At 35.0% G+C, this 26713-nt stretch overlaps 1 protein-coding gene and 1 long non-coding RNA gene across 5 annotated transcripts in view; both read left to right on the top strand.

The window, feature by feature from the left end:
- The window catches only part of naaladl2 (N-acetylated alpha-linked acidic dipeptidase like 2), a 629431-nt gene that overhangs the window by 87535 nt on the left and 515183 nt on the right, over positions 1 to 26713 (top strand). The window lies entirely within an intron of this gene.
- Positions 97 to 8285, top strand: LOC147841664 (uncharacterized). The gene is made up of 4 exons (XR_015502356.1): positions 97 to 2967; positions 3046 to 3323; positions 3361 to 4839; positions 6443 to 8285. It is a non-coding gene; the product is annotated as an uncharacterized LOC147841664 (long non-coding RNA).

Raw genomic sequence — 26713 nt, 5'->3', positions numbered from 1 at the left:
GTGTGTGTGTGTGTGTGTGTGTGTGTGTGTGTGTGTGTGTGTGTGTGTGTGGGGGGGCACTGTTGCAGTACTAGTGCTTTATCTACTGTACATACAGTTGAAGTTAAAATTATTTTTCCCACTTTGAATTATTAATATTTACCAAATTGTTGCAAGGGTAAGGAAATTTTCACAGTATGTTTGATAATATTTTTTTTCTTCTGGAAAGTCTTATTTGTTTTATTTTGGCTAGGATATAAGCAGTTATTATTTTTTTAACACCATTTTAAGGACACAATTAATAGCCCCTCTAAGCTAGTCTACAGAACAAACAATCATTATACAATACCTTGCCTAGTTACACTAGCCTTTTAAATGTCACTTTAAGCTGTTTAGAAGTTTCTTGAAAAACTTCTGGTAAAATAATATTTACAGTCATCACGAAAAAGATTAAATATATCAGTTATTAGAAATGAGTTATTCAACTATTATGTTTAGAAATGTGTTGAAGAAATCTCTCCGTTTAACAGAAATTTTGGGAAAAAATAAACAGGGGCTCTAATAATTCAGGGGGGCTAATAATTCTGACTTCAACTGCAATGTAGATGCCACTTTCAGAAGCAAGCTTTCCAATGCTATTAAGAAGTCTTTAAAGCATTGCTTGAAATGTTATCAGGAAACCCAGCCTTAAGCACTTGGCATCGCTCCACCCGAGATCAGTGTGATGAGTTGTTTGTGCGGTTATCAACGCTATTAGTGGGTTGAAGTGTCTGAAACATGCTCCCGTAACATGCATGAATTCTTAATATGTCAGCTGGAAAATCACATGATTATTGAGCAAAAAACCAGAAGACCCAGTTGGTGATCCGCACTTTATATTCACAAAACTAATTGAATTCATTCTGTTAGGTCTTAGCATCTTGGCCATGATCACAGCGTGTGTTTTACATCCTGGCTTGATGCAAAGCCCTGGCAGGAGGTCCGTCTCAGGAGGGAGCTGTGTTGGGAGATGCAACCAAAGTGCTTTACTTTTTCTATCCACATTGGCTCTCCTGCACTTCCAATTTATCTTTGCTTTATTGCAGGAGTGTAAAATGTTGTCTTGTGTGTGCTTGCTTAAATTGTTAAACCTACATTGCTTTCAATTACAATATTATCAAGCATATAACCAGAACACAACCGACGAGAACTGGAAAACTGTTTATTTGAAAGAAGACACTAGCTCATTTTAGATGGGTTATATTTAAAAACTGTAGACAATATTTTGAGTGTGTTTTGTGTGTTTTACCTGTATCTTGGCAAGTGTAAGCTTGTCATAAAATATGACACTAAAATGACCAGTAGATGACAGGAAGTGCCTGTACCTGCACTCCTTTCACACATTGATGCCGGTAAATATCCTGAAAACTTCCGGAAAAACTTTATTGGTAGATTCAAATAAGTGCTGATCACACAGACAAGGATGTTTCTTTGAGAGCTTTTTTCCTGAAAAGATCATTCACACATCCATTCAAAAATACTGGTAAATTCTGACATCATTAACCGTAAATTAGCTCTAAACGACCGCGTATTTGCAATCACAAAGGGATTGTCACACGGTTGATGGTTTCATTTTTAAAACTTGCATTCAAGTAGCTGCTTTTTCCAAGAGATGGACCAAATAACTATAGAAAAAAGTTGCTACTATCTGAAGGCAAAGCGGTAACCGCAGCTAAAAACAGCTTTGTTTACACATTTGACTACATTAGAAATGCTAATGATATAAAGGAACTCTTTCACATGTCTAAATGTACATTTGAGTGTGTGCTGCAGCTCGTGATACTTTTCAAAAGGAAAGTCTACCGTTGTTGTAGGCTACTCAAATCGGACTCACAGGAACATTCTTTTACTTAAATGAAGAGTGTGCAAGTAAACTTACAACGGTTTATCATAAGCATTTTGTCAGCATTTTTTTTTTCACAGTTGACACTAAGGGTGCTTTCACACTTGGTCCAAGTGCATGGTCCATACCCAAGTTCGATTGTTCCCCCTCAGCTGGTTTGTGTTCACATTGTCTTTTTTTCCTTCTGAACCCAGGTATGCTTGCGTCATCAAGCTGCTGTTTTGTGTACAGCTATTGCTAGATGACGGCCATGAAAACAAAGTGCCAAAATGGAGACGTCCGCACATCACAATCATCCTGCTTTTACTGAATCTCCTAATATACAGAGAGCCACTTGCGCCTATCTGCCTCGAAAACATTCTGAACATCACACAATGTCTGCAGAAGTTTTTTTTTGGTGGAGACAAGCAGACATTATCACTGTTTGCATTGGGTCAGTTAAATGATTGTGTATTTGAACAGTCGTTTTGTACAATGTTTTTGTATAGTTGGCGGTTCACTTCCGTTATTTGGTACGATTGCATTCAAATCAGAAATGAACCGTACCAAAGTTTGCACGAACCCAAGACCACCTTATTCAGGCAGACTTGGCTATGGTTCATGGGTGCACACGAGTACAGAAGACATGTTTACACTAGCTAAGCGTAACGTACTGTAATGTCAAACAAACCGGGGTGCATACCAAAAGTGCTAGTGTGAAAAGCACAAAATCAAAGAACATAGAAACATTATCTGACTAACAGGCAGCAGCTAAATGTGTCTGGAGAAGGATTCAAAGTCATTTATTTTCATATTTCCATTTGCCGGCTGCTAGCTCTCTGCAACTCTTACATGGTTGCCCACTGGAAAAGCAGGGCTGCGCCCGCTCCTGCAGTCGGTGTGGGTCCTAATTCCCCAGTACTTTAATAAGAACTCTATACTGCTCAATGAGCTCTTTCTTTCGGATAAGACATTAAACCGAGGTCCTGACTCTGTGGTCATTAAAAATCCCTAATGGTTTAACCCCGACTTCCTGGCCAAATTTGTCCACTGGCCATCATGGCCTTCTAACCATCCTCACATCATGTTTGGCTTCATCACTCTGTCTTCTCTCCACCAATCAGCTGGTGTGTGGTGTGCCATCTGGCGCAATATAGCTGCCATCGTGTCTTCCAGGTGGATGCTGCACACTGTTGGTGGATAAGGAGACTTATGCCCCTTCATTGTGTAAAGCGTAATGTAAGGAATTATTAATTCAGTCATTCATTCAATTTCTTTTCGGCTTAGTCTCTTTATTACTCCGGGGTCACCACAGCGGAATGAACCGCCAGCTTATTCTGAACATGTCTTTGGACTGTGGCGGAAACCGTAAAAATTAGTATTGCTACAACTTCTCTCTCCGGAAAATTGGCGGAACAAATTTTGTGGTATTTTCAAAAGAAAACTACCAGTAAATGTCTGGAAAAGTCTGTATGTGTGAAAGGTGCTATTGAAGTGTACGATCACACTGGAGTGATCAGTCTTTTCTAGTACCCTGAAGTACAATCACACTGGTGTAATTAGAACGTTCACTGCGTGTCATGTCATCAGCTCCCGATGACTCACACTGAGCCAGAGAAAAACACATTTCCAAACACATTCAAACTGTTTTTTTTTTTTTAGGTTCAGACATTTAAACACATAAGTACTAGTAAAACAGTGTTTATTATTTATGACATTTACAATGTATGATGATGGAGACAACAGTGTTTAGGATACTAGATCGCTTAATCTGTTCCTCTCCCAGTTAATTTCATATATTTCTGAAATTGATGAGTTAACATGTTGTAAATCCAGCAGCTCTGATCCCTCCACTCCAGGGAAGACTAACATGGTGGCCCATATCACCTGTCATAGATCAATTTATTTGATCATTATTAAGCTTTTAAAATGAAACAATGTGTTTTTACACATTTGAGAATTGGGATATCAGATATTTGACTACATTTAGGATGTTTATCAATATTTGCTTCAAATGTGTAATTGCTTCTTAACCACTGATTCTTTTAGAAACAGAAGCTAATGTCATTGCAAATGTGCCACTGAATTGTTTGCGCAAATGATTTGTTGAAATGAACAAAACACTGTGGTGTTGCACTGTGGTCTGCATATTTTTAGCTGTGCCTTTGTTTGAAACAATTTTTGATAATGAAAGAGATCAAAAACAGAACAATTAGTGTAGAATTTGCACCTCCCGAAACTATAAATCATTTTAGTTATTGAATCTGTTGAATAACATCAATTAAATAGCATAGAGTTGAAGTTAGAATTATTAACCCCCTTTAATTTTTTTATTTTTAAATATTTCCCAAATGATGTTTAACAGAGCAAGGATATTTTCACAGTATGTCTGATAATATTTTTTTTTTCTTCTGGAGAAAGTCTTGTTTTATTTTGGCTAAAATAAAATTAGTTTTTAATAAATAAAGGTCAAATTTAATCATTAACAATTATTTTCAAACTATTTTTTACACTAAAATGCATAGTTGCTGTACCTTAACTTTTACTATAGTGTGTATAGTACTTCATTGTAACATTGATATTTTGTTAAAATTACAAAACACAAAAGAGTATTACTGCTTTAAATAGCCATAACGGTCAAATTGACATGCATATATTTCAGCGTCTGTTACTCCCCCACCCACCCCCCCCCCCCCCCCCTTTTTTTTTTTTTTTTTGTACATTATATGCATGATACTGTTGCCGGGCAACTTTCTAATAGCAAAAACAACTTTACTTCAGACATGTTTTTTTTAAGCTTTTTAAGATTTTTCATGTGGTGAAAAAAAAATTCCTACTTACTGAAAAAAAGATACTGTAATGCAAAGTGATGCTGACAACAGGAGTCAGGATCCAAATGCAGGGTTTATTTGCAGGATGGTTAGGCAAACAAAGGCAAACAGGGGCAAACAATAAGAAAGCAACAGGAAACAAAGGGAATCCAGAGTCGTAGTTAAAGAGCCCATATTATACATGAAATAGGGTCATATCTTGGTTGTAAGGGTCTCCAACAACAGTTTAATGTACATGCAAGGTCAAAAAACACTTTCATGGTCTTATAATCTGCATTTATTTTTACCTAATTATCCCAGCGACTCCCGTATGAATCGTCCAGTGATTCATTTGTTCCCAAACCCCTCCTTAGCGGGAAGCTAATCTGCGCTGATTGGACCGATGACAGTCTGTCGCGATTGGTCGACTGCCTTCAGTTAGAGAGTGAAATGGCCAATAGCTAATCAGCAATATAAAAAGTAATCACAGTTCATACACGCTCAATAGTGTAGGTGTGGATTTTAGCTGCCACACACACACACAAAAACACACACACACGTCCGGACGACAACGCTCCCGCTTCCGCCCGCACCCGCCAGGTTTTAGCCTGAGAACCCGCTCCGTTTTCTGCCCGCCGCGCCCGATCCCGCTAGAGCGGGGGAGACCACAACCAAAAATCACCCAGTATACAGTCCAGACAGCCAAGATGTCTGTATAAACACACACACACAGCACCAAACACACAAAGCTCTCTCTCTCTCTCTCTCTCTCTCTCTCTCTCTCTCTCTCTCTCTCTCTCTCTCTCTCTCTCTCTCTCTCTCTCTCTCTCTCTCTCTCTCTCTCTCTCTCTCTCTCTCTCTCTCTCTCTCTCTCTCTCTCTCTCTCTCTCTCTCTCTCTCTCTCTCATACGCGCGCACACACAAGCACCAAGCAGACTCTCTCTTTCTCATTCGCATAGCAATATCCGTGATATTGCTAGACAGCCCGCTCCCGTCCCAAATTAAACCCGTTACCGACCGCTCCCGCGATTTATTCGGAAATTTATTCCCGCGCCGCAGAAATCTGGCGCGGGGACAGCCTACAGAACTCTACCACGGAGCTCCATACACAAAGCAGCACGCGTCGCGTTTTTAACGTGACTTTGCACGCGATAAGAGAATATAGCCAGTTAACCTGATACAGTACACTCGGTTACAAGTAACAAATCACAACTAAATACATTTGCAAGCTAGTCAACGAGGCAACAACTTTAACCGCACGTACTTACACTTGAGAAAGGTAGGAAGAAACCCATCCTGACATGTCCATCATTAAGTTACTCTTTACTGATCCTTCCTTTAACAAACTCAGATGAAGTATTCTTTGTAGCATGTAGCTTCCAGAACTTTCCAACTGCTTGGTTATAATGCTGATGTTTCATCTTTGGGTAGAGACTCAATATATCCATCTGCAGTGTGACTTCAATCGACCGGCATGTTTGTGTGCGTGTATGTGTGTGTGTCTGGGTTTCTGCGTCAGAGGGCGGGGTTTGCGCACGCGTGCACGTGAATAACTTGGTTTCGTTCGTACGTCATGGCGAAACACCTAATGAATCAGTATCAAGGCGACTAGTTTGAAGCACTATGAGTCGACTCTTTTATAGATGAATCAACCGTTTTAAACACTGTATTCTTACAGATTTAAGCCTTAGCTGGATACTTCACTTCACTTAGAGCTGTGTTACACACTACATGGAGGGGAATTTTCAAAAACCCATAATATGGGCTCTTTAAATAACAGGCAGATGGTCAGTACAGGCAGGCAGCAGGCAACATAAACAAACAACAAGGTGGGAGTCAAAAACACAGCAAGGCAAGAAAAACGCATCATAATGTTCTCTATTCAGTTTAACAAGACTCAGCAACGTGTGTTTGAGATGTGTGTATATATAGTCTGTGTATTTAGTCATGAACAGCTTCAGCTGTGTTGGTTTGCTATCATGGGGATCTATGTCAGGTGTGTGAGTGGTGCATGGCTGGATATGTAGTTCTTTTGCATGGGCTCGATCGCTGTGACGGGTACACATATGCTGGTGGCATGATTGTAGGCTATGAAGGATCTATGGTTCGGATCTTTACCTTCCAATCTATCTCAGCATGAATCAACGTATATCCTTTCCTCATAATCTTGTTTCTCATTATTTTTATTAAATATAATCATTGGATTATTTGATTATTTAACGTTGAATTGATTTTAACTAATGAATAGGTTAATACATGAATGTTCAGTGCATTTGCCTGTCTCTGTGTAACTTTTTCAGGAACCACCAAGAGGTCACGGAGACCTTGAGTGGAACTGAGGGCTGAGGACTGGAAGCAACTGTTTCTATTGTTATTTCTATGAGTTAATACTGTCTAAAAATGTCTAAAGTGATTTTGCTATTTTTACGGTTAATTCTTTTAAAGTGATTCTAATTTTCTTCAAGATAGACTTTGTGTAGTATGGATATTATAACTGCCTGAATGTAGATTATACCAGTTTTTAACCAGTTTTGATAAAGACGGCTGAGAGTACATTCAGACTTGGATAAGACACAGATTGTACTTTAGGTGTGTGTGTTCTATTTGAGTGTGGAACCATTTCACAGGTCAAGAGTCAGCTCTAAACAGTCTAGTGAATGTCTGACGTTTATGCTTAAGATATTGTTTAGAATTGTATGCACGTGGAAATTTTCCTAGTCTATCTGTGTTTTAACCAATCAGGTAAGAACACCTATATGTATGACGTAGTTAATGACGTTATGTGAGAGTGTAATTGTTATTGATTGGTGATTGTAAGCAGAGCGGCCCAGGAACTCATTGGAGTGTTGAAGCTGACTTCTGCTGATAAAACTGCAAACTATCTTCACTAAACTTATTTTATTTATTTGAATCTCTGACTCCGGCTCTTTATCTGACAAGCTGGTAATTCTTTGGGTTAAACTGTAATCCCCTACAGCTATATTACAAAAATAAATAAAAATAAATAAATAATCATATTTTTAGAGTAATGACCTATTTGAGGAGGAACATAAATGATGGCCTTCAAAGCCATTCTAAAAATCTTAAAAAAAAATCTAAAATCTCAGTAGAAGTTAAAAAACTGCTTAAATATGATGTGCCAACTTAAATTTGTTACTTTAATCCTAATTAGTTCATCTTATATGACCCTTACTTATAGGATTCTGGTAGTTTTAGTGTTAAAACAACAATTCTAATATTATAGCAAACATTATTATAGCTGATGTTATATCACACTCTTATCTTTTCTACATTTTCCATGATAAACTTCCTATTGCGTGTTAAAGTATGTTAGTGAATACATATGCTTCATTCATCCATTCATTTAATAATTGATATATTTTATTTACGTATTTACAATTAATTTTTATTTTGTTTTACTTTAATGTTTGATGTCGATCATCTATGTGGCTGATTTAGACACCTTTTAGGGGCACCGTTTTGCTTGCAACAGGTGCTTTATTGGGTCACCAAAATCTTGTCTTTTACAGCTTGAAAGTGACCTGGTCAAGCATGAGGTCTAATCTTAATTTAATTCACTCCATCACAGTTGAAGATTATAGCATGTGAATACAGGCCTCTCATCCTTGGCTGCTCTCTCGTTCAGCAGTCCTTTCAGTCAGTGCCCTTGTAGGCCTCGTATCAGACCCTGGCTTTGCCAAAAATGGCATGTTCAGTCAGATTTTATCGCTCTTTCACGATCTCTTGCTCTTTCTGGTGGGTTGCTCTTTGGCAAATGAAAGGGGTTAAAGCTTTTCTGCTCAGGCTTGGCAGCTCCTTGTGGAAAGCTGTTACATGGGCCTTTAACTTTTAAAACATGTCATGTTAGAACACGGTTTTATGAGTTTGACTTGGATATCTGACATTAAATGCTGTCTGGGGATAATTCAAGCGTTGATGTGTACAAAATGACAGTAAAAAGTAATATGCTTTTTTTCCTTTTCTTTTTAATGGCTGCTGGCAGGACGTCCTTTATATTTACCTTATTCTTCAGTCTATAAGATTGAAGGAAGAACATGTATTGCTGTGCTTTTATTGATTAATGACTAATGAAGAACTTTAAGAAAAGAATAAAGAATAAAGAAAACTTTTCAATTTAAAAGCTATTTATAACCCATCTCCCGCCCCTTAATTTAGTGTTCCCGGACAAAATTGACCCATTGAAAATTGTCCATTTCAACAGCTCTTAAATTAGCGCAGAAAACATTTTTCAACATTTAACAGAAAACCTTTAATCAACATTTTTGAGTTTTGAACAAAGTCTCAAAGTAGTGTTTAATATGATTTTGTAGAAATAGACAGAAAATAACTGCTCTTTAAATATAACAAGTGAGTTGGGGTGGTGTACAGTATAGGATATTTTCTATCTGATGGATGATTATAGTCACATTATTTTCCTATGGCGGTCACTTTTGACCGTGAACACCACAGGTGTAGCAATGTCGACTAAAACACTCAAAATTCAATGAAAGAGGTGATCATCACTTTTATACTGTATGTTCAAATGCATATAGTGTGGAGGATATCGTAAAGCCTTGAGGCAATCAGATGTAAAACACAACATTTAAGAGTGTTTTTAAGTTGTAAATTGGTCAGATTTGACCCAAACACGACAAAGTTAAAAAATAAATGAGTATATAGACTTTATAAGAAAATAAACAAAATAGCAGTGATAAATTAAATGGCGCAAAGCAAACAATTAAGAAAAAGGTATATAAAATGTTTGTCTCACCTTTTATCTGATGTTGCGGCATATTGTTTGTGATGAATGACCATTAAAAATGGTGTTAAAACAAACAAACAAACAATAAAAAAAAGTAATGGCAAAATCCAGTCTTCAGGTTCAAATAATCCATCCATTCATTCATTCATTCATTCATTCATTCATTCATTCATTCATTCATTCTCCTTTGGCTTAGTCTCTATTTCAGAGGTCGCCTTCACTTAATCCATTTTCAGCACATTCAAGTTGTTTTGCTTCTTTTCTTTTTTCTTTTTTTATTCTATTATATTTTTGTTTTCTATTTTCTTATTACTTTTTTATTTGCCCTTTACAAGTCCTATAATTTAACAAGCTTTATTCACTTAAACACTGATTTAAATTAAGTATAAATTATTCCCTGGTGAATTTTACAGTTTATTACAAAGAAACTGCAAGTAACATAAGTTGAATGCAATTAAATATCATTGAAGCAGTAATTTAGTGTTAATCATACTCTTCTCAACATACAGTCTCGAAAAAATATTATTTATATATCTATTATATGTATATATTGCACATATTTTGTATGACAATACACCCAAAGCACTTAGATAAATATCAGACAGACAGACAGAGAGACAGATAGACAGACAGATAGACAGACAGATAGATAGACAGATAGATAGATAGATAGATAGATAGATAGATAGATAGATAGATAGATAGATAGATAGATAGATAGATAGTTGGGATGTAACGGTATCAGAATTTCACGGTACGATAGTACCTCGGTATGAATGGCACGGTGCAGTATTTATTGAATAATTTACAGGAAAAACAAAACTAATGAAAAGACTCGAAAAAAGTGCCAAAAGTGTTTATTTACCTTAGCCCTGAACATATCAATGACATACAAATTAGCCATCTACATGTAAGTTTTGAAACAGGAACTTCAATTTTTCAATTTTAATAACAAAAAACTATTAAACCATATAAAAAAATAAAGTTTCAATTTAGTATTGTTAAAAACTCATCAAATTCAACATTTAATCACTCACTCACTTAGATAGAGATGGGTTATTTAAGGAGAATTATCATATAACTATAATCTGGTAAAAGCTGGGATCTCTGGGCATGTCCCCTGCAACAGAAAACAAAACCTTCTCATTTGGGACTGAGGATTCTGGGACAGAGAGATATGATTTAGCCAAGGTTGACAGCAGTGGGTAACGTTGTGCATTGTCTTTCCACCACTTGAGAGGACAAGCCATGAGTGAGATAGAGGTCTCCTTGCGGTACAAGTCAATGACTGCATCAATCTAACAAGTGTGCTGTGTTCTGCAGTCCCCATGACTGCTTTTAGTCGTTTTCCCCGACTTATATTTCACCACAGTCTGGTAGTGCCTGCATACTGTTTTTTTCTTTGTCTGTCACCTTTTCTCCTTTTTTGTATCTTTTTAGAAAGAAATCGAAATGCTTCCACACATCCGATTTAAAACCCGCTTTAGGTTAGATCATTTCCAGCTCTTTTTCTTCCCCTCTACTAGCAACACACTCCATTTCCGCATTACTGGATCTGTAATTACAACAGACCGCAAAGGATGATGGCCACGCCTAGGCTGATGGGAATTGTAGTTCCCGTTACCTCCCGTTCGCTTCATTCACCTAAGCAAACTTTTCTCAGAAATATAATTTTATTGAGTCATTCGCCTACGGTAATATTGAAAAAAATTACTATTGCGGTATGACGGTATTTACAATATTGTTACATCCCTAATAGATAGATAGATAGACAGACAGACAGACAGACAGACAGACAGACAGACAGACAGACAGACTGACTGACTGACTGACTGACTGACTGACTGACTGACTGACTGACTGACTGACTGACTGACTGACTGACTGACTGACTGACTGACTGACTGTGTTCCAGAGTAAATTCTTAAAAATAAAATCTTTTACCTGCTGCTCTCCTTTTCATATGTATTTTTGTCTGGTAGGAAGAGCTTCATCTCTTAGCAGGACCTGTTGGTTATATCTGAAAATAGGATTATGAAAAAGTCAAGGCTGTGCAACTCATCATAGACTCATGCTACTTATCTAAAGAAAATAGTTTCTGCTAATAATAAATATCCAGGTAGGAAAAAGAGTTTATGGAAATTGCTTTTTTAAACCCCAATTATTTTTTAATACATATTGTGCCACAGAATATGTGCAACCAATTAAATATGCAATAAAACCTAAGAAAATGTACGCTAAAATAGCAAAATATGAAATTGTAATTTACACTTTTGCTTAAATGTATTCATGTCATTCTGCAAACTACTGATGACATTTCTTTGAGACTAAAATAATAAAAAAAGTTTATCACTTTTTTCAGCACTCAAAATGGCAATAAGTTTTTATAATAATAATAATAATAATAATAATAATAATAATAATAGTTTGTTTGTTTGCTTCTTTGCATGCCTCCTTAATAAATATTTACATTAGATGTTGCCTATTGATGGATAAGTGATTACATGGGCATTGCTGACAAAGAGCGTGTGTTTGTGTGCATTGAAATATATTATCCTCCCTACCTGTCAAATTTGATCTAATCCCTGTCCTGAATTGACTTGCCCCCAACCTATCACCCCCCCCCCTTCACTTCTCGTTCAAATGGAGGGAGCGATTCGTTTGTGAATTAATCTTTGTTATGAACGAGTCGTGTGATCCATCAATATCACTGCATCTCAATGTGCATAATATCAACCTTTCTGATCTAAATAGTATATAACATCAATAGTATTTAATATTTTTCAGTATTCAATTTTATTTTCAATATTTTTCACGTAGCCAACAGTAATACAAGATTCTGGCATTAGCGTCATGTTGTCATATTTTATTTACATTGTTTGCAGATTTTTTCAACAAAACTAGCAGAAGCCTTGCATTTAATGCGAGTTGCTGCTCTTCTGCCTTATGATCAGTGACTGTATTGTCATCAGTAACATGACTTGTTTAGCACAAAAGGTCAAAACATACAAGAACTTAAAAAAATGAAATCTTAAATGTGATGCCTTTTATGCTTTTGTTTTTTTGTTTGCTCAATACAACACCTGTACACAGCGCTAAATACTTCACATTTCATCTTGACTAGTGCGGTTCAACAACTTTTGTCCTGGGAGAATTATACAAATGTGGCGGCGGTTTTGACACATGCCCAGGGTCCATATTCAATATTTAGTGTATATATCTATGGCTCGCTTGCTTGACTTGACTTGACTTTGGGATTAACTATTCTCCAAAACAGTTCTTAAAAAACGCATGGATGGATAGATGGACGGATGGATAGACGAACGAATGAATCAATGAATGTACAAATGTATTTGATTAAATATGGTGAAACCAGCCATGGCAAAAACTGGACGTTCATCAACATTACTTAAGTCAATACAGGCGATTTACATCTCTGATCCTCTCTGTCATTCTTTGCTACAGTATGTCTGGGTGGGAAATCAAACCTTGTTATTATGTTCCCTCCAAATACTAATAGCTCTTAAGTCTAATATTCCCTATAGCCAGTAAACAGACACGGTATTGACCCTTGTTCAAGTGTTAGCAACCACCGGCTTCTCTCAGCACTCATCCATGTAATTGGTTTATAACTCCTGTGCAGGTGCAAATTAGCAGCGCTAACCTTAAACAAGGGCAGGGGGAGAAACACGGAAAATCATTCTGCCCTCTGTTATTCACTGCTCAGTGTTATTTAGGCTGTGTGCATCATCTGTGAAATGATTTTTCCAAAATAATAAACTGCTGTTATCACTCTTATCAGCCAAACTGTCAACACAGACACTTAGCACTGATGGGCTTCAAGATTAGTCAAACGGCAACAATTATATCTGAAATGAAATAGTTTTTAGTTCATTTTTTATTAATATCCAATTAATCATGACACAAAATATCATATAAATAACTATAACTATATGTAACTATAACTATAAATATGTATTCAAATACTTTAGAAATAAAAAGAAAAACAGGTTTTAAGAAAGTTGTTTATTTAAAATAAAATATACATTTTATATAGCTACATTTTAGTAGGTCCTTACAATAATAATAACAACAATAATAATAATAATGATTATAATAATAAGCCCGGTTTATTATGCAGTGGTGACCCCTGTAGAATAAAGGCACTAAGCGGGATGAAAACGAACAAATAAACAAACAAACGATCGGACAAACGGACATATGAACAAACAAGTTTTATTGTCATAATCACCAACGATCCAGGCTTGTAGATTGCTGGTAAACATGCACCATCACCTGGTCTACAATTCTGTGACCTTATAAACTACAAATCCTGTCATGCACCACATGCACCTGTTTCTGGAACTCCTATGATTACACACACAGCTGGTAGCTGATATAAGACTGATTACATGGACTATTTATACAGCTCACATTCCCACACACTTTGCTGAGTCTTGTTGGTTTATCCCTGTACATTTCGAAGCGTTTCCTATGTTTAATTTTTCCATGTCCCCATGTTTTTTTTTTTTTTAGTTGTTTGCTGCCTGCCTCTGTCATTTGCCTGTGACTTAACTCACTTCTTGATTGTCCTCATGCTTCTGTTTGTACACCATGATCATTGCCTGTCTGACATTTTAAATAAAGCTGCACATGGATCCTCACTCCGTTGTCACATAACTTCCCTTGGTAACAATTATTTTGCATTATTATTATTATTATTATTATTGTATGTAGAAAATTCAAGTCGTATGTACATATGGTAAAAGTCTTAAGGTGACCCTAGTAGAAAAATAATTCCTCCATTAAAATATAGAATTTTTTTAAATCTTTTTTTTTTTTTTTTTATAAACTGTTTTCTTGTAATACAAGAGGCAGTTATCAATTAGTCATTACCAGAGTTGGGTCAAATGTGTTCCACAGTAACACATTACTGTATTATAATCCACCAACCGTCAGACTATTTTTACACCTATTTATTGCTTTCTACGTATTACTGTCAACATTGCTAATTGTATATTGTTTTGTTTTATTTCGCACTGTGTTTTGGAGCCAGCACCTAAGCTTTTCACTCATTATAGTACACGTGATCCTGATAATGTAACAATAAAAGGGATTTGATTTAACATTTTTGAGGAACGCAGTAATGTAATGAATTACATTTTAAATTAGTGTAATTTGATTACAGTTACTAAAGTCAATATGGTTGCGTTACTTGCTTTACAATTATAGTTTTAGAAGAAAAAAAATGCTTCTCTTTATTATGTTTTCCACTGCAATGTCAGTTAATAAGCATGCGCTTTTAAATTGCTGGAGAACATGAGCTGACATGGTTGTTGTCGAGAGAGGGGTTGTTTCTTCAAGTAGAAATACAGAGATTACTTTGATTTCATTGAGCGTAAAAACAAAAAATATTGCTGTGAATATTCCAGTCTCTAAAGAACTTTTGACTGTTTGTAATTTGACCAGCAACTTGTTCAAGCAAGTGTATAGAAACCATTGTATGAAATTGCTCATCACCAACAAAACGGCGATTCAACTCCTCCTAAACAGACTAAATTGGATTTTTGTGCAGGATGAGGGGTGAAGGGTCTGAATGTGAAGAGTAATGTGAATGTAGCGGAAACCATGTCTGATTACTTTTTACATGAAGTAATTAGTAATGTAATCAGATTACAATTGCTAGTAGTAGTCAGTAATTTGCTATCTATTTTTTAAGTAACTAACTGGTCATTACTTATAATTTAAAGTTAATTATAATTTTTAATTTGATTAAAATTACAGAAGAAAACCTGAAGAATCAGATGCCATTGAAAGATCGACACTGATGAGAACTTATCTTTGCCCTAATGCAAATAAATAGCGTGTTTTAAATGTCCTGACTTAAGTACAGTAACATAAGAAAACCAATAGCTGAGATTCAGCATGTGATATGCAAAAACATGTTTACTTATTTTGAAAAATCAGATGTAGTGAGAAGCTACAGATAAATCTCATAACAAACTGCCTTTTTCCCCTTGCGTCATTAGCCTTTTCTTGTATCCCAGCCCTCTAGAATCAGTGTTAAGTCTTTGGTTTGCTACCCGTAAATCATTATAATTTCTATGTAAATCAGTTATTAGCTTTTATAAACAAAGAACAAAGAGTGTAATTACTTAATTACCAGGAAGAGGATCTAAAGTACACATGTCTGAAAACCTCCGCAGTTTCATAACCCGCTTAATTTCAGGCATAATGTACATGTCGTGCTACTTCAATTACTGCGAAGCGATACATGATGAGGTGGAGCGATAGAACTTCTCTTCCTCTCGGCTTTCATCCTTCTTTCGTCAGATTTGGTGAGCTTTAATGCACCGAGGAACCATGCTGCTAAGTGCCCTGCGGGGAGCGCTGCGATTATGACATTGGTGGCAGTAGTGTTGGTAAGCAGCTCCGCACACTCTCTGCATCAACAATAAGCTGTTGATAGTGATTAGGCTAGCTGGCGCCACACAGTAATATGCCCTGGGAAAGCATTAATCTTGTGGGTTCCTGCCCTTTCCCTAAAGAGCTCTGATCAGAGTGTGACGCTGGGGCTCAAGGACAGTGGAGGACTTTGAGGCAGGCAGGTAGCACCAGATGGAAAGTTCAGACCCTGCTTGTTTCGCCTGAAATGTCAGAACTGTAAAGAAGGTTTTATAAAGCATCAATCATGCATGGCCGACACTCCCACAATACCCCATGAATATTAGACCCTTCTGGTGAACTGTGGAGGTAATGAGTAAAAATTGGCTTAGGTGACTTCTTGGATGTCAAGGTGGGGCTAGAAAGTTACACTTAAAGGCACATTAAGTAATTTTTGCCTCTAGAGGGTGCATGTTCACAGAAAACAAATGCATAGTTTGACTTCTGCAGGAATCATTTTAATAGACTGATTTCACGCGGCCTCTATTTTTAAAAGCAAAATCGAGGCTGCGGTGGGAAGAAACCCGGAAGCATCATTGGGAGTTACATAGGAACGTTTTGTAGCTGGCTATTTAGCTTATCAGCGAAGAGAAAGTGACACAAATGTATCATTTCACCGCCTTACAAGTGACCCGAAGGTCCGTTCTGAATGAATGGTGAAAATAAAAAGGGATATCAGAGCTCATTTTCAGCTAAGTTAAGGGAAATGGCACTTGTTAGTTAACATTTTCTTTCCCAAACACGTTTTAGATGTCATTTATGGAACTCAAGTTATTAAACTAATTATTTCACTATATTAGACTTGTCACAATACTGAATTAAAAGAAAAAAAACATCAATTTCCTGCTAACATTTAAGTCACTGTTGATGGCTTTCTTAAAACAGCGCTGATTTGCCATTGTGTTCACGTGTTCAACAGAAATGATTGTGATTGGCTGAGAAGGCCATCAGTTCACCCTCCACTGTTTACTGAGCACAAACACAGACGAGCGATCTGCCTAATAACTCAACTGATCTTCACGGCTGCTTCGCGCTCCAGTCTCCATGTATCTATGTTTGCACTGGGTGAAGAGCAGTAAACTGAGTGCAAACCAAACACAGATACACGGAGATTGGAGCGCGAAGCAGCCGTCAAGATCAGTCGAGTCATCCGCGCTCAGCAGCGCTTCCATGTTAGCGGGAATTAAGACAGTTTTAAAACTTCAGTAGCGGGAAAACACTATTTCAGACAACACGAGGGCATGCTACAGAGGACTGCAGTGTTTTATCGCTCACCGGGTCACATAGGCTGTAGCAGGAAAGCATCCCCATGGTGTTTACCTGGTGCCATGAACTGAAGCTTAAGAGGACACTTAAGCGTATCACTAAGATTGTGATGTTCTTTGATGCTAAATTGCTTTTAATTGTTTAAATTAAACTTACTGAATGATATTAAAGTGATGTTTACACTATTTCTGCATTTTGAAATCTTGGCAACAGCTGGAGGTTTGTAGTCCACAGCATTTTACTGCAATGTTTACAGTGCTGGTCCTACACTTCCGGGTTTCTTCCCACCGCAGCCTCGCTTTGGTTCTTTAAAATGTCGGTCGCATGAAATAAGCGTATTGATGAGCTAACATTTTCAAAACATATTTTAAGGTAGTATGAAGTAATTGCAGATGAGAGATGACAAGTTCAAGTTCCATCATGGATCGAGAACAACATTCAATTTTTTTTTATGTCAGAAAGTACAGCAAAAAGCAGACCATACAGTCACTCCTGCTGTACATTTTATGGAGGAGTGTATACCGCAGTTACGACAGAGGTAAATGTGTTCAGATGAAGAAAAAAAAGACGAAAATTCACTTGATCACATTAAAATGACAGTTAATATGTATTTTTTCTTACACATTTATTCACACGTTTGAATTACTAAGACCAGGAAAGAGACAGGCGTCACTGGTTGGCAGTGTCTCCACAATATCATTTAATTAAAATAAATGATCAACAAATTAATCTGTCTTGACAGTCTTTTTTAAGTGAAAGCATCATCTACACACAAAATGATTTCCCAATTAGAAAAATACTACAAACTATAAAATACTATTCATGAAAATACTTAAATCACAGACAAACCCAAATGCCCAATGCAGGCGAGCTATGCTCCAGACCAGATCAGCTTGATGACGTAAAATGTCTCCAACACTGCCTGCAGTGCCATTTAGCAACTTGATAGCAACTGTCCTTTTAAAGAAGTGTAACCCATTTAAAAAATCAAGAGTGTGCTGTAACTGATGTGTTTTATGTCGTAGAACAAAACGTGAAAGTATCTTAAGTTTGTGTTAGCCACGAACCTTATTTAAGCGATTTAACTGAAATCCCATTTTAAAATCCCATTGACTTTGGGACGAGGGAACCAGAACTGCTAAAATGCTAAATGGCGTCTGGGTTTTTGCATACAAATTGACGTCATAGTTTCTCCACTCTTTTAAAAAAAAATAGCTTAAAGAGGCTTATAATTTTGACCTTAAAGTTTTTTGTATAAAAATAAAAACTGCTTTAATTCTAGCCGAAATAAAACAAGTAATACTTTCTCCAGAAGAAAAATATTTATCAGACTTACTCTGAAAATTTCTTTGCTCTGTTAAACATCATTTGGGAAATATTTAAAAAAGAAAGGGGGCTAATAATTCTGACTTCATAAGTTTGAGTATCATATTACATCTTGTAAAAAGAAGCACAATACGACCCTACAAGTTAATATTGTTGCTAGTTAGCTTGTTCCCAACACTGCGTAAATAAACAGCAGGGTAGATGCGAGAGGAAGCAGAGGAAAGATTCTCCTCACAATGACTTGTGCGTATCTGCCGTAACTTTGTGCACAAGTGGGCTTGTGACAGTATTTTTCTTTTATGTTCCTTATCTTGCGGGTGATGCTCATTTGCGTATGTGCCAAGCAGGGAAATTGGCTCTTTTTCCTGTAGGCACAATATGTTACAATCTTTTCTGCAGCTCCTTCTGCCATATACACAGCATCAGGGCAATTTACTGTTGCATCGGCGAAGAAAATGATTGAGAACACTGTGTACCTTTTTTGTGACTGAGTGAATGGCTTTATTGTTTGTGCAATATTTATTTCACCGCGGTACGATTCTTTTTATATGACATGCAAAGCGTCCTGCCCACTTGCTTCAGAGGCAAAATATTTTACCTTGACTTTGCAAAACTGTGGCACTATCATCTTTTATTAGAAGCTTGTGCTTAGGTTGATTAAGAAGGAGATCATAGTGTGCGATTTATGATTCTGAATTAGACGCAGAGGTTGTGGGTATGATTTAACATTCAGAGGAGGTGGTGGCTGCTTGTAAAAGATAAAATATTCTCACTCTCCTCAGCTGTTTATTGGGATGGTCTACGGTTTATTGAAATTGTGGGAGCCACATTTATGCACCTTCCGTCCCCTTCATTTCTCCAATGTACCCGTCCAGTAACAGCATCCTTGTGGTTGACCCATCTCTAATATGCAAACTACCTGATGGGTTCTGACATAAACTGTAAATGCGTGAACATCCGCAATAACAACAGACTATCAAACTATACATTTTTGTAAATAGAAGATGTACACCTTTCAAGCATAACATTTCACAAAGAGAATGTCATAAAAAAGCAGTACTCATTCATCACAACTTATATTTATTTCATGAACGAACAATATTGTTGAACACAAAACAAGGTATGCTGAAGAAAGTTGGAAAAAAGTAGACATTGGCATCCATAGTACGAACAAAAAATAATATTGAAGTCAATGGCTGGATTTCCTCCAAACATAGTCTGTATATTATCTTTAAATTACGGGAGATTCGCATCATGGGTGTGCAGCTGACAAATCTGCAGCAACTGTGCTATCATTTCAATATGGACCAAAACCTCAGAAAATAATTTCCAGAACCTTGTTAAATCTATACCACAAAGAATTAGGGCAGTTCTGAAGGCAAAAGGGGACCAACCTGGTACTAGTAAGGTGTACCTAAAAAAGTGTCCAGTGAGTGTGTGCATACAGTGTATATATATATATATATATATATATATATATATATATATATATATATATATATATATATATATATATATATATATATATATATATATAGAATTTTTCCCTTTGAGACCATTAGTTCCTTTTCAAAAAGAAAAAGTATGAGAATCCTTGTAAATGGTTCCTTGTAAATGTTTACTAATGAACTTATTGAACATTTATAATAAATAAGCTACTCCATAATCCAATTTGAACTGATTTTAGATGTGATTAAATCAGAGATGATCAGAGATTGTATAATAATATTTTCAACACGTCAAATAATATTAACAATAATATTATACAAAAGCAAACTGTTATTCATGACAGTTTGCTTTTTTTTGTATAATATTATTATCATTAGTATTATTTATTAAATGCATGTTTATTTATATTTTTTAAATAATCAAGCTTCTATTTCTCCAGCGGTGTAGCGCAAAATGGTGTAACTTTGCAGTTTTACTGCATTAGATAATATGGTTCAAAGTAATGTTTTCTATTTTTTTTAAAAATATTTAAAAAAAAATAAAAAAATTGTCTATGGTAACTTTAATGTAATATAGTTTGGTGAATTGGTTATCTTCGCCTCATGGCTCTTGATGTTTGGTTTTTGGCTCTTCAAACGAAAATGTTTGGGCACCTCTGGATTAAATGCTTAATTCATTAATTGGCCATGCACTTTTAAAAACTTACGACTTAATTTAGAAGTTCTTGATCATTTTCAATACTAAATCATTTATGTTTTTTTTATGTATGAAAGAAACTTACACATTTTTGGGACCATCAGAAGGAGAGAATTATGAAGCTACACTTTTAGGCCTGGTTTATACTTCTGCGTCAAGTGACCGGCGTAACCCACGGCGCATGCAACGCGTGTAGTTGTGCATTTATACTTTTGCGCGCTGTCTCTGTTGGTCTGCATTAACACTTCCGAAAAGCTAGTTGGCAGTGAGGTGTAAATGTTCCTCTGTGTCGAGTTTCTTCACTGGTGTTTTGCTTTTCCTGAACACTTCCTGAATGTACAAGTGGCTCAAGCTCGCTCATTTTGAGGCAGGAACCGACGGACGTGCAACAACTTTATAAGGTAAACACAAAGAAAAACTTTCCATCCGGAGCTCCTTCACAGGACTCCACACTTGTAAACAATCGCTCCATCGGGGTTGCACCATCCGCTTGGCTCTCGGCCCCACCCAGACTCGTCAGCTCTACCAAGCCGTTGCGACGTGTAGTTACATTTTTTGAGAGGTGCACGTCAGCGACGCCAACGGCCACGGCGTAGGGCTATGTGCCAACGCCGTAGCATTTGCGAGCATTTGACGCAGAAGTATAAATCAGCCTTAAATTTGACTTAAATGTTTTAGAAATGATAATTTAGTTATGTGATTTCAATTTAACAATTTTTTGTTGCTGTTTATAAGCTACTTCTGCATACTTCTAAGTCAGTGTTTAAAATATTTGCATAGTGTCTCACAAAAACAAGGTACGGCTTCACTGAATTTCTCCTGTGTTGTGGAGACAATTTATGTTTCTAAGGCCAAGTAAACACTCTTGTTTGGCCTTCTAAAAAAAATCATAAAAATGAAATTAGCATTCGTGTTTTTATAACACTGTTTCCTAGAGTGAGAGTAGCTGATTTGCATTTTTATGATTCACCAAGGACCAAAGTTTCAGCAAAAAAAATAAATATATAAGATTTACAAAAATAAAAAATAAATAAAATAAAAAGATTTACAAAAGATTTACAAAATAAATAATTAGAAAAATGTTACCTACAGTAAAACTTGGATGGACTGACAGTAAATCATTTAATGTCTAATTTTCAAATGATCTATTAACAATGGGAGAGAGAGAGAGAGAGAGAGAGAGAGAGAGAGAGAGAGAGAGAGAGAGAGAGAGAGAGAGAGAGAGAGTGTTTATTTCATTTATTTATTTATTTTGCCATACGTGAGCTCTCTTGTCCTGTATTGACTGCTTTGGCATAATTGTTCAAAGAAAGTTATTAGGACCAAGCAGAATACTTTGCTGGCTCCGGTTGCATGCACAGCAAGTGCCACTCTTTTTACCTGCGAACGGGCCTGAAACTGGCATCACAGTTCTTGTTTTTTTATTTGTTTTATTTCAGCGAATCTGTTTGGCTGAATACAATTATATATATTTTTTAATGAGTACAACATCCATTAACTCAAAAAAGTGCAATCTACTAAAGACATTTATGAAGGAGGTTTTTTTTATTCATTTTTATGTTGTTGAGAAAAGCATTTCAGTAGCATTCTTAATATTGGGAATTGCAAAACAAAATTAACAATAAAAAAAGTGTCAAAAAGTGCCAAAAGCAGTCTATTCTAGGCTACAACTAAATTAAGCTATTTTTGTCATTGATCTATTTTTAAATGTTTTCATAAATGTTTTTATTTTATTTTATGTGTTTATTTATTTATTCATATTTTTATATGTAATTTACTTTTTCTGTTTTGTTTATTGATTGATTGATTGATTTATTTTGTTTTATTTTATTTGCTATTTTTGTTTTATGTTTAATTTAATTTTGTTTTGTTTTATTTGTTTATTGTCATCTTTTATTTTATTTGTTTATTTAGTTATTTTTGTTCTATTTAATTTATTGTTTTGTTTTGGTGTTTATTTATTTTGTTTTATTTAATTAATTAATTAATTTATTATTATTATTTTTTATTTGCTTTTTATTTTATTTGTTTATTTTTTTGTTTATTTGTTTTTTTATTATTTGTTTATTTGTATATTTAGTTTTATTTAATTCATTTACTTATTATTATTATTATTATTTTTTTTTCAATTACTGTAGTTTTAATTTTAACATGTTTTAACAGATTCCTGAAATATTTGTTTTTCATGATTGGTTGTCTGACATTTCACATTACTTGATTTAAAACTCAAATCTCTTAACATCCTTTTTTAAAAGCTGTAATATAACTTAGTTTAAAGAAATATTTGTGAACAAAATACTTTAGTAATGTAGTACAGTAAGCAAGTTTTTTTTACAAACATTTTTTGGTATATTAAAAAGTGTGCACACTATAAGCCGACAAGCTTTGACTGGAAAAAAAAATAAATAAATAAATAAAACACTAAAATGCATTATTTAAATCTCTTCATTAAATACAACATGATGGGAATAACTTGAAATAGTCCAATTTTTGGGGAAAAATGTCCACCAATTTCACTAGGCTGGATGTCCTGCACATCATATTAAGTATTCACTCGTAGCTCACTCATAGCATTTACATATTAAGTTTATTCACACCCATTAATTACTTTCAGCGACTTTGGTTCTGCCACAAACATGTTTCATACACAGCAGGTGCTCTGCCCTTGTGCACGTTAGAGGAAGTCAAAGCACATAATGACCTTCATGAATCAGACGAGGTGCCATCGTTAAAACTATAAGAATCACCAGGCAACTTAGTCTGAGACAAGCTGACAAAGCGATTCAAGGAGACCAAATGCTAGGCAACGCTCGAGAACTGTTGCTATGTTTCTTACAGCAGAGCTACAGTGAAATGTTACCACAGCTTCACATTATCACTCTAGTAATGAGTCACTTCCTGACCAGACAGACCCTGTTGTTTTAGTATATCAGTGGATCATATCAAACTACATATTAATGATGTAACCTTCATAACACAAGGACCTGTGACTAGTTCATTTCCGTCATTTCAAATGTGCAGTTCTGAGAGAAGTGACATCATGAGAATTTCATTTGCAGCTTAACGGATAATAGAGTTCCAGAACACTTTGAAATAACACTTCGATATTCTGTCATGTCAAAAGAAAACTTAGTTATTCCTGTTGATGTCTGAAGAAAAAGTAGTTCACATCGCCCACAACTTGACTAACTTATAGATTTCTTTTTCTCCTTTTTTCTTGTTGGAACAACAGCAGCATAAAGTATATAAATGGCCCCAGGCTTATTGTCAGAACAGATCTCAGAAATAAATAGTTAAAAATAACTGTTGGAAATTAGATTATCATGTAGATTGTTTCAAACTTGTTTACCTTCAGAGCAAACCATATATTACAGATGCACTAATGTATCATCCTATCGTATTGAACAATTATATCCAGCCAAAAGACTGCAGCAAATTAGTGGCGTGGATAAAGAAAATCGGTAACTTGTAATAACTGCACACTATTAATCATTTATTAAGCATTAAAAATAGAGTTAACTCCTCATTTGTTAAGCATAAACTCTAGATTAATAGTCATTAGTAAGCAGTTTATAACTACAGCTACAAATGCTGTATTTCGTACTTATAAAATTATTCATGGATCAAAACAAACGGTTGCCAGATTGAGGACCAGCAGGAGAAAATCTGACGTTCGAGCCTAAAGACTGATTTAAATTGTGTTCCATATAAAAGCAACGGCCTGCGATAGAAGATTTTCATTTTATTTATGCTACTTCATATGACCTATATGTCTGATAAGCTTTTTATATTAATGGATAATGCACAGATATTGATGTTTCACAATGTTTTCACACTACATTAGGTTATTTGAATATAACAAGCTTAGTTTACAATGTTTACATTGGTCTACTTGCATTAAAGCTAAATCCAAAATATCAGAAATGACAACAGATTGTTAAGATTTAATTAATGTTATTTTTAATGTTATCGATTAATGCACTTACTTGACCGATTTCATTAATTCGTTTTCCTTCTGCTTTGTCCATGGTTTACCAGGGGTCACCACAGCGAAAAGAACCGCTACTTGCTTTACAGATTCCTGTTTTTCATTTTCGGTGGTTTGGGTAATGTGTTTAATGTTTGGTAAAATAATTTGCATCTTTAGTTTTTTATTTTTTATTTTTTCCCCACTAATTATACTGTCTTGTCCCAATAGGTGGATTTAGAGGTTTTTGCAAAAAAAGAAAAAAAAAAGAAAAGAAAAGCACAAGTGGATTTAGCTGTGTTTGAAGCAAAAATAAATTTGCCCTGTTTAAAAACCAAACAATAGTTTGAAGTACATTTAAAAAAATAAAATAAAATAAAATAAATAAATAAATAAATAAATAAATAAATAAATAAATAAATATATATATATATATATATATATATATATATATATATATATATATATATATATATATATATATATACATACATATATATATATTTACAAGCCAATAATCTTATCATTACCTATAAAATAAAACCTCTGAACCTATCAGAGGACCCTGATCGAAAATGCTAATTTTCAAAAAAAAAAAAAAAGTCTGATGGATTTAGAGAATTTTGCATCTGAACTCTTCTTATTTAGTGCTTCTGAATGGCTCTTTTTGAATTTCTGTGGTGTTTCATCTGGTGGAAACAGCCAAATTGCATATCACTGCAAATCTCGCCATGTATGTTGTTAGTACACGGGTTACAATGTAACCTGCTCACCTAATGTTTACATTTAAAATATTTATATCATTCGCTACCTAATAACCTCATTTGGAACTCTGAGTCTGCATCTCATTTTAGAGTCTGCTACTGTCCACCTGAGTTCACATTCTGGCAACGGATGCAAGCTTTGAGGGCCTTTCTGAAAGAATTAATGAAATACTTGGTTTTCCACCAAGGCATCCCAGGGTGCTGAAATATAATTTGTTTAACTGGCCTTGAGCAGGTTAAAAGAACCAAAAGACAGCGTTCCGGCACATAAAACATATAACACACATTTTCAAATTAGAATACCTGACTTCAGCATTGTTTTTCAGATAAACCAAAAAGTTCACTTAGCATGTTTCTTAAATATGTGCAAATATATATGGTATTTGTATGCTTTAGAAGAGTCAACTTACATACAGCTCCTTAAGGACACATTTTTCATTACCACATAGTATTGCATTACTTACAAACAGTTATTAAAGAATAATTGGTGATTTTTAAGATAATTCCGAATGAGAATATAAATAATTAAGAAATGCATACGTCATATTTTTCAGGCATATTAATTGTTAGTCTGTATGTTAATATATGCTTTAATAATGCAACTTAGTGCAGTTGTGTGACCGAATCGATACAAATTATGTTTATATTATGAACATACAAATTATGTTTTGTAAGTTGCCTAGTATGAAAATACAATCATTTAAGCACATTATACATTCACTTGTAAAAACAAGAACACAGCAGGTTTAATATGTATTAATTAGACCATAAGCTTTACTATTTTGTTAGAGTGCAGTGCACTATTATTTGCTGCTGAATGACTTGTATTAAAGTGTTTTTGCCAAGTTTCATCTGGTGTGGATAGCCAAATTGCTCAACGCTGGAATCTTGTGAATAGGCTTGGTATGACTCAAAAAAGTCATGGTTTTAAAACCACCAACATTTTCTGCTACATCGTTTCTATCGTTTCTATTTTTTTTTTTATTAGTTTTTTTTATTATTAGTTTTTTTAAAAGTACAGTATCTCCAGAAAAAAAAAATAATAATAATAATAATAATATATATATATATATATATATATATATATATATATATATATATATATATATATATATATATATATATATATATATATATACATACATGTGTGTGTGTGTGTGTGTGTGTGTCTTTTTAAATCAGTGTTTTTGAAAACTAATGAAAATAGCAGAAGTCAATAATTCATTTTAATTATTTAGCCTGAGATGTTTACTTTTTCAAAGTATTTTAAATGTTTTTTCAAAATAAAATATATTGTTTCAAAAGGGAAAAGTTTTAGTTTTTTACCAAGCCATTTAAAGAACATATTTTAGAGCAGTAACCGCAATTATCCAAGGTTATCAGTTGTGA

This window comes from Danio rerio, chromosome 11 (assembly GCF_052040795.2).
Source record: "Danio rerio strain M-AB ecotype USA chromosome 11, GRCz13ab, whole genome shotgun sequence".
Lineage (NCBI taxonomy): Eukaryota > Metazoa > Chordata > Actinopteri > Cypriniformes > Danionidae > Danio > Danio rerio.
The sequence above is the reverse complement of the archived record's forward strand: the minus strand, read 5'-3'. Positions and strand labels throughout refer to the sequence as shown.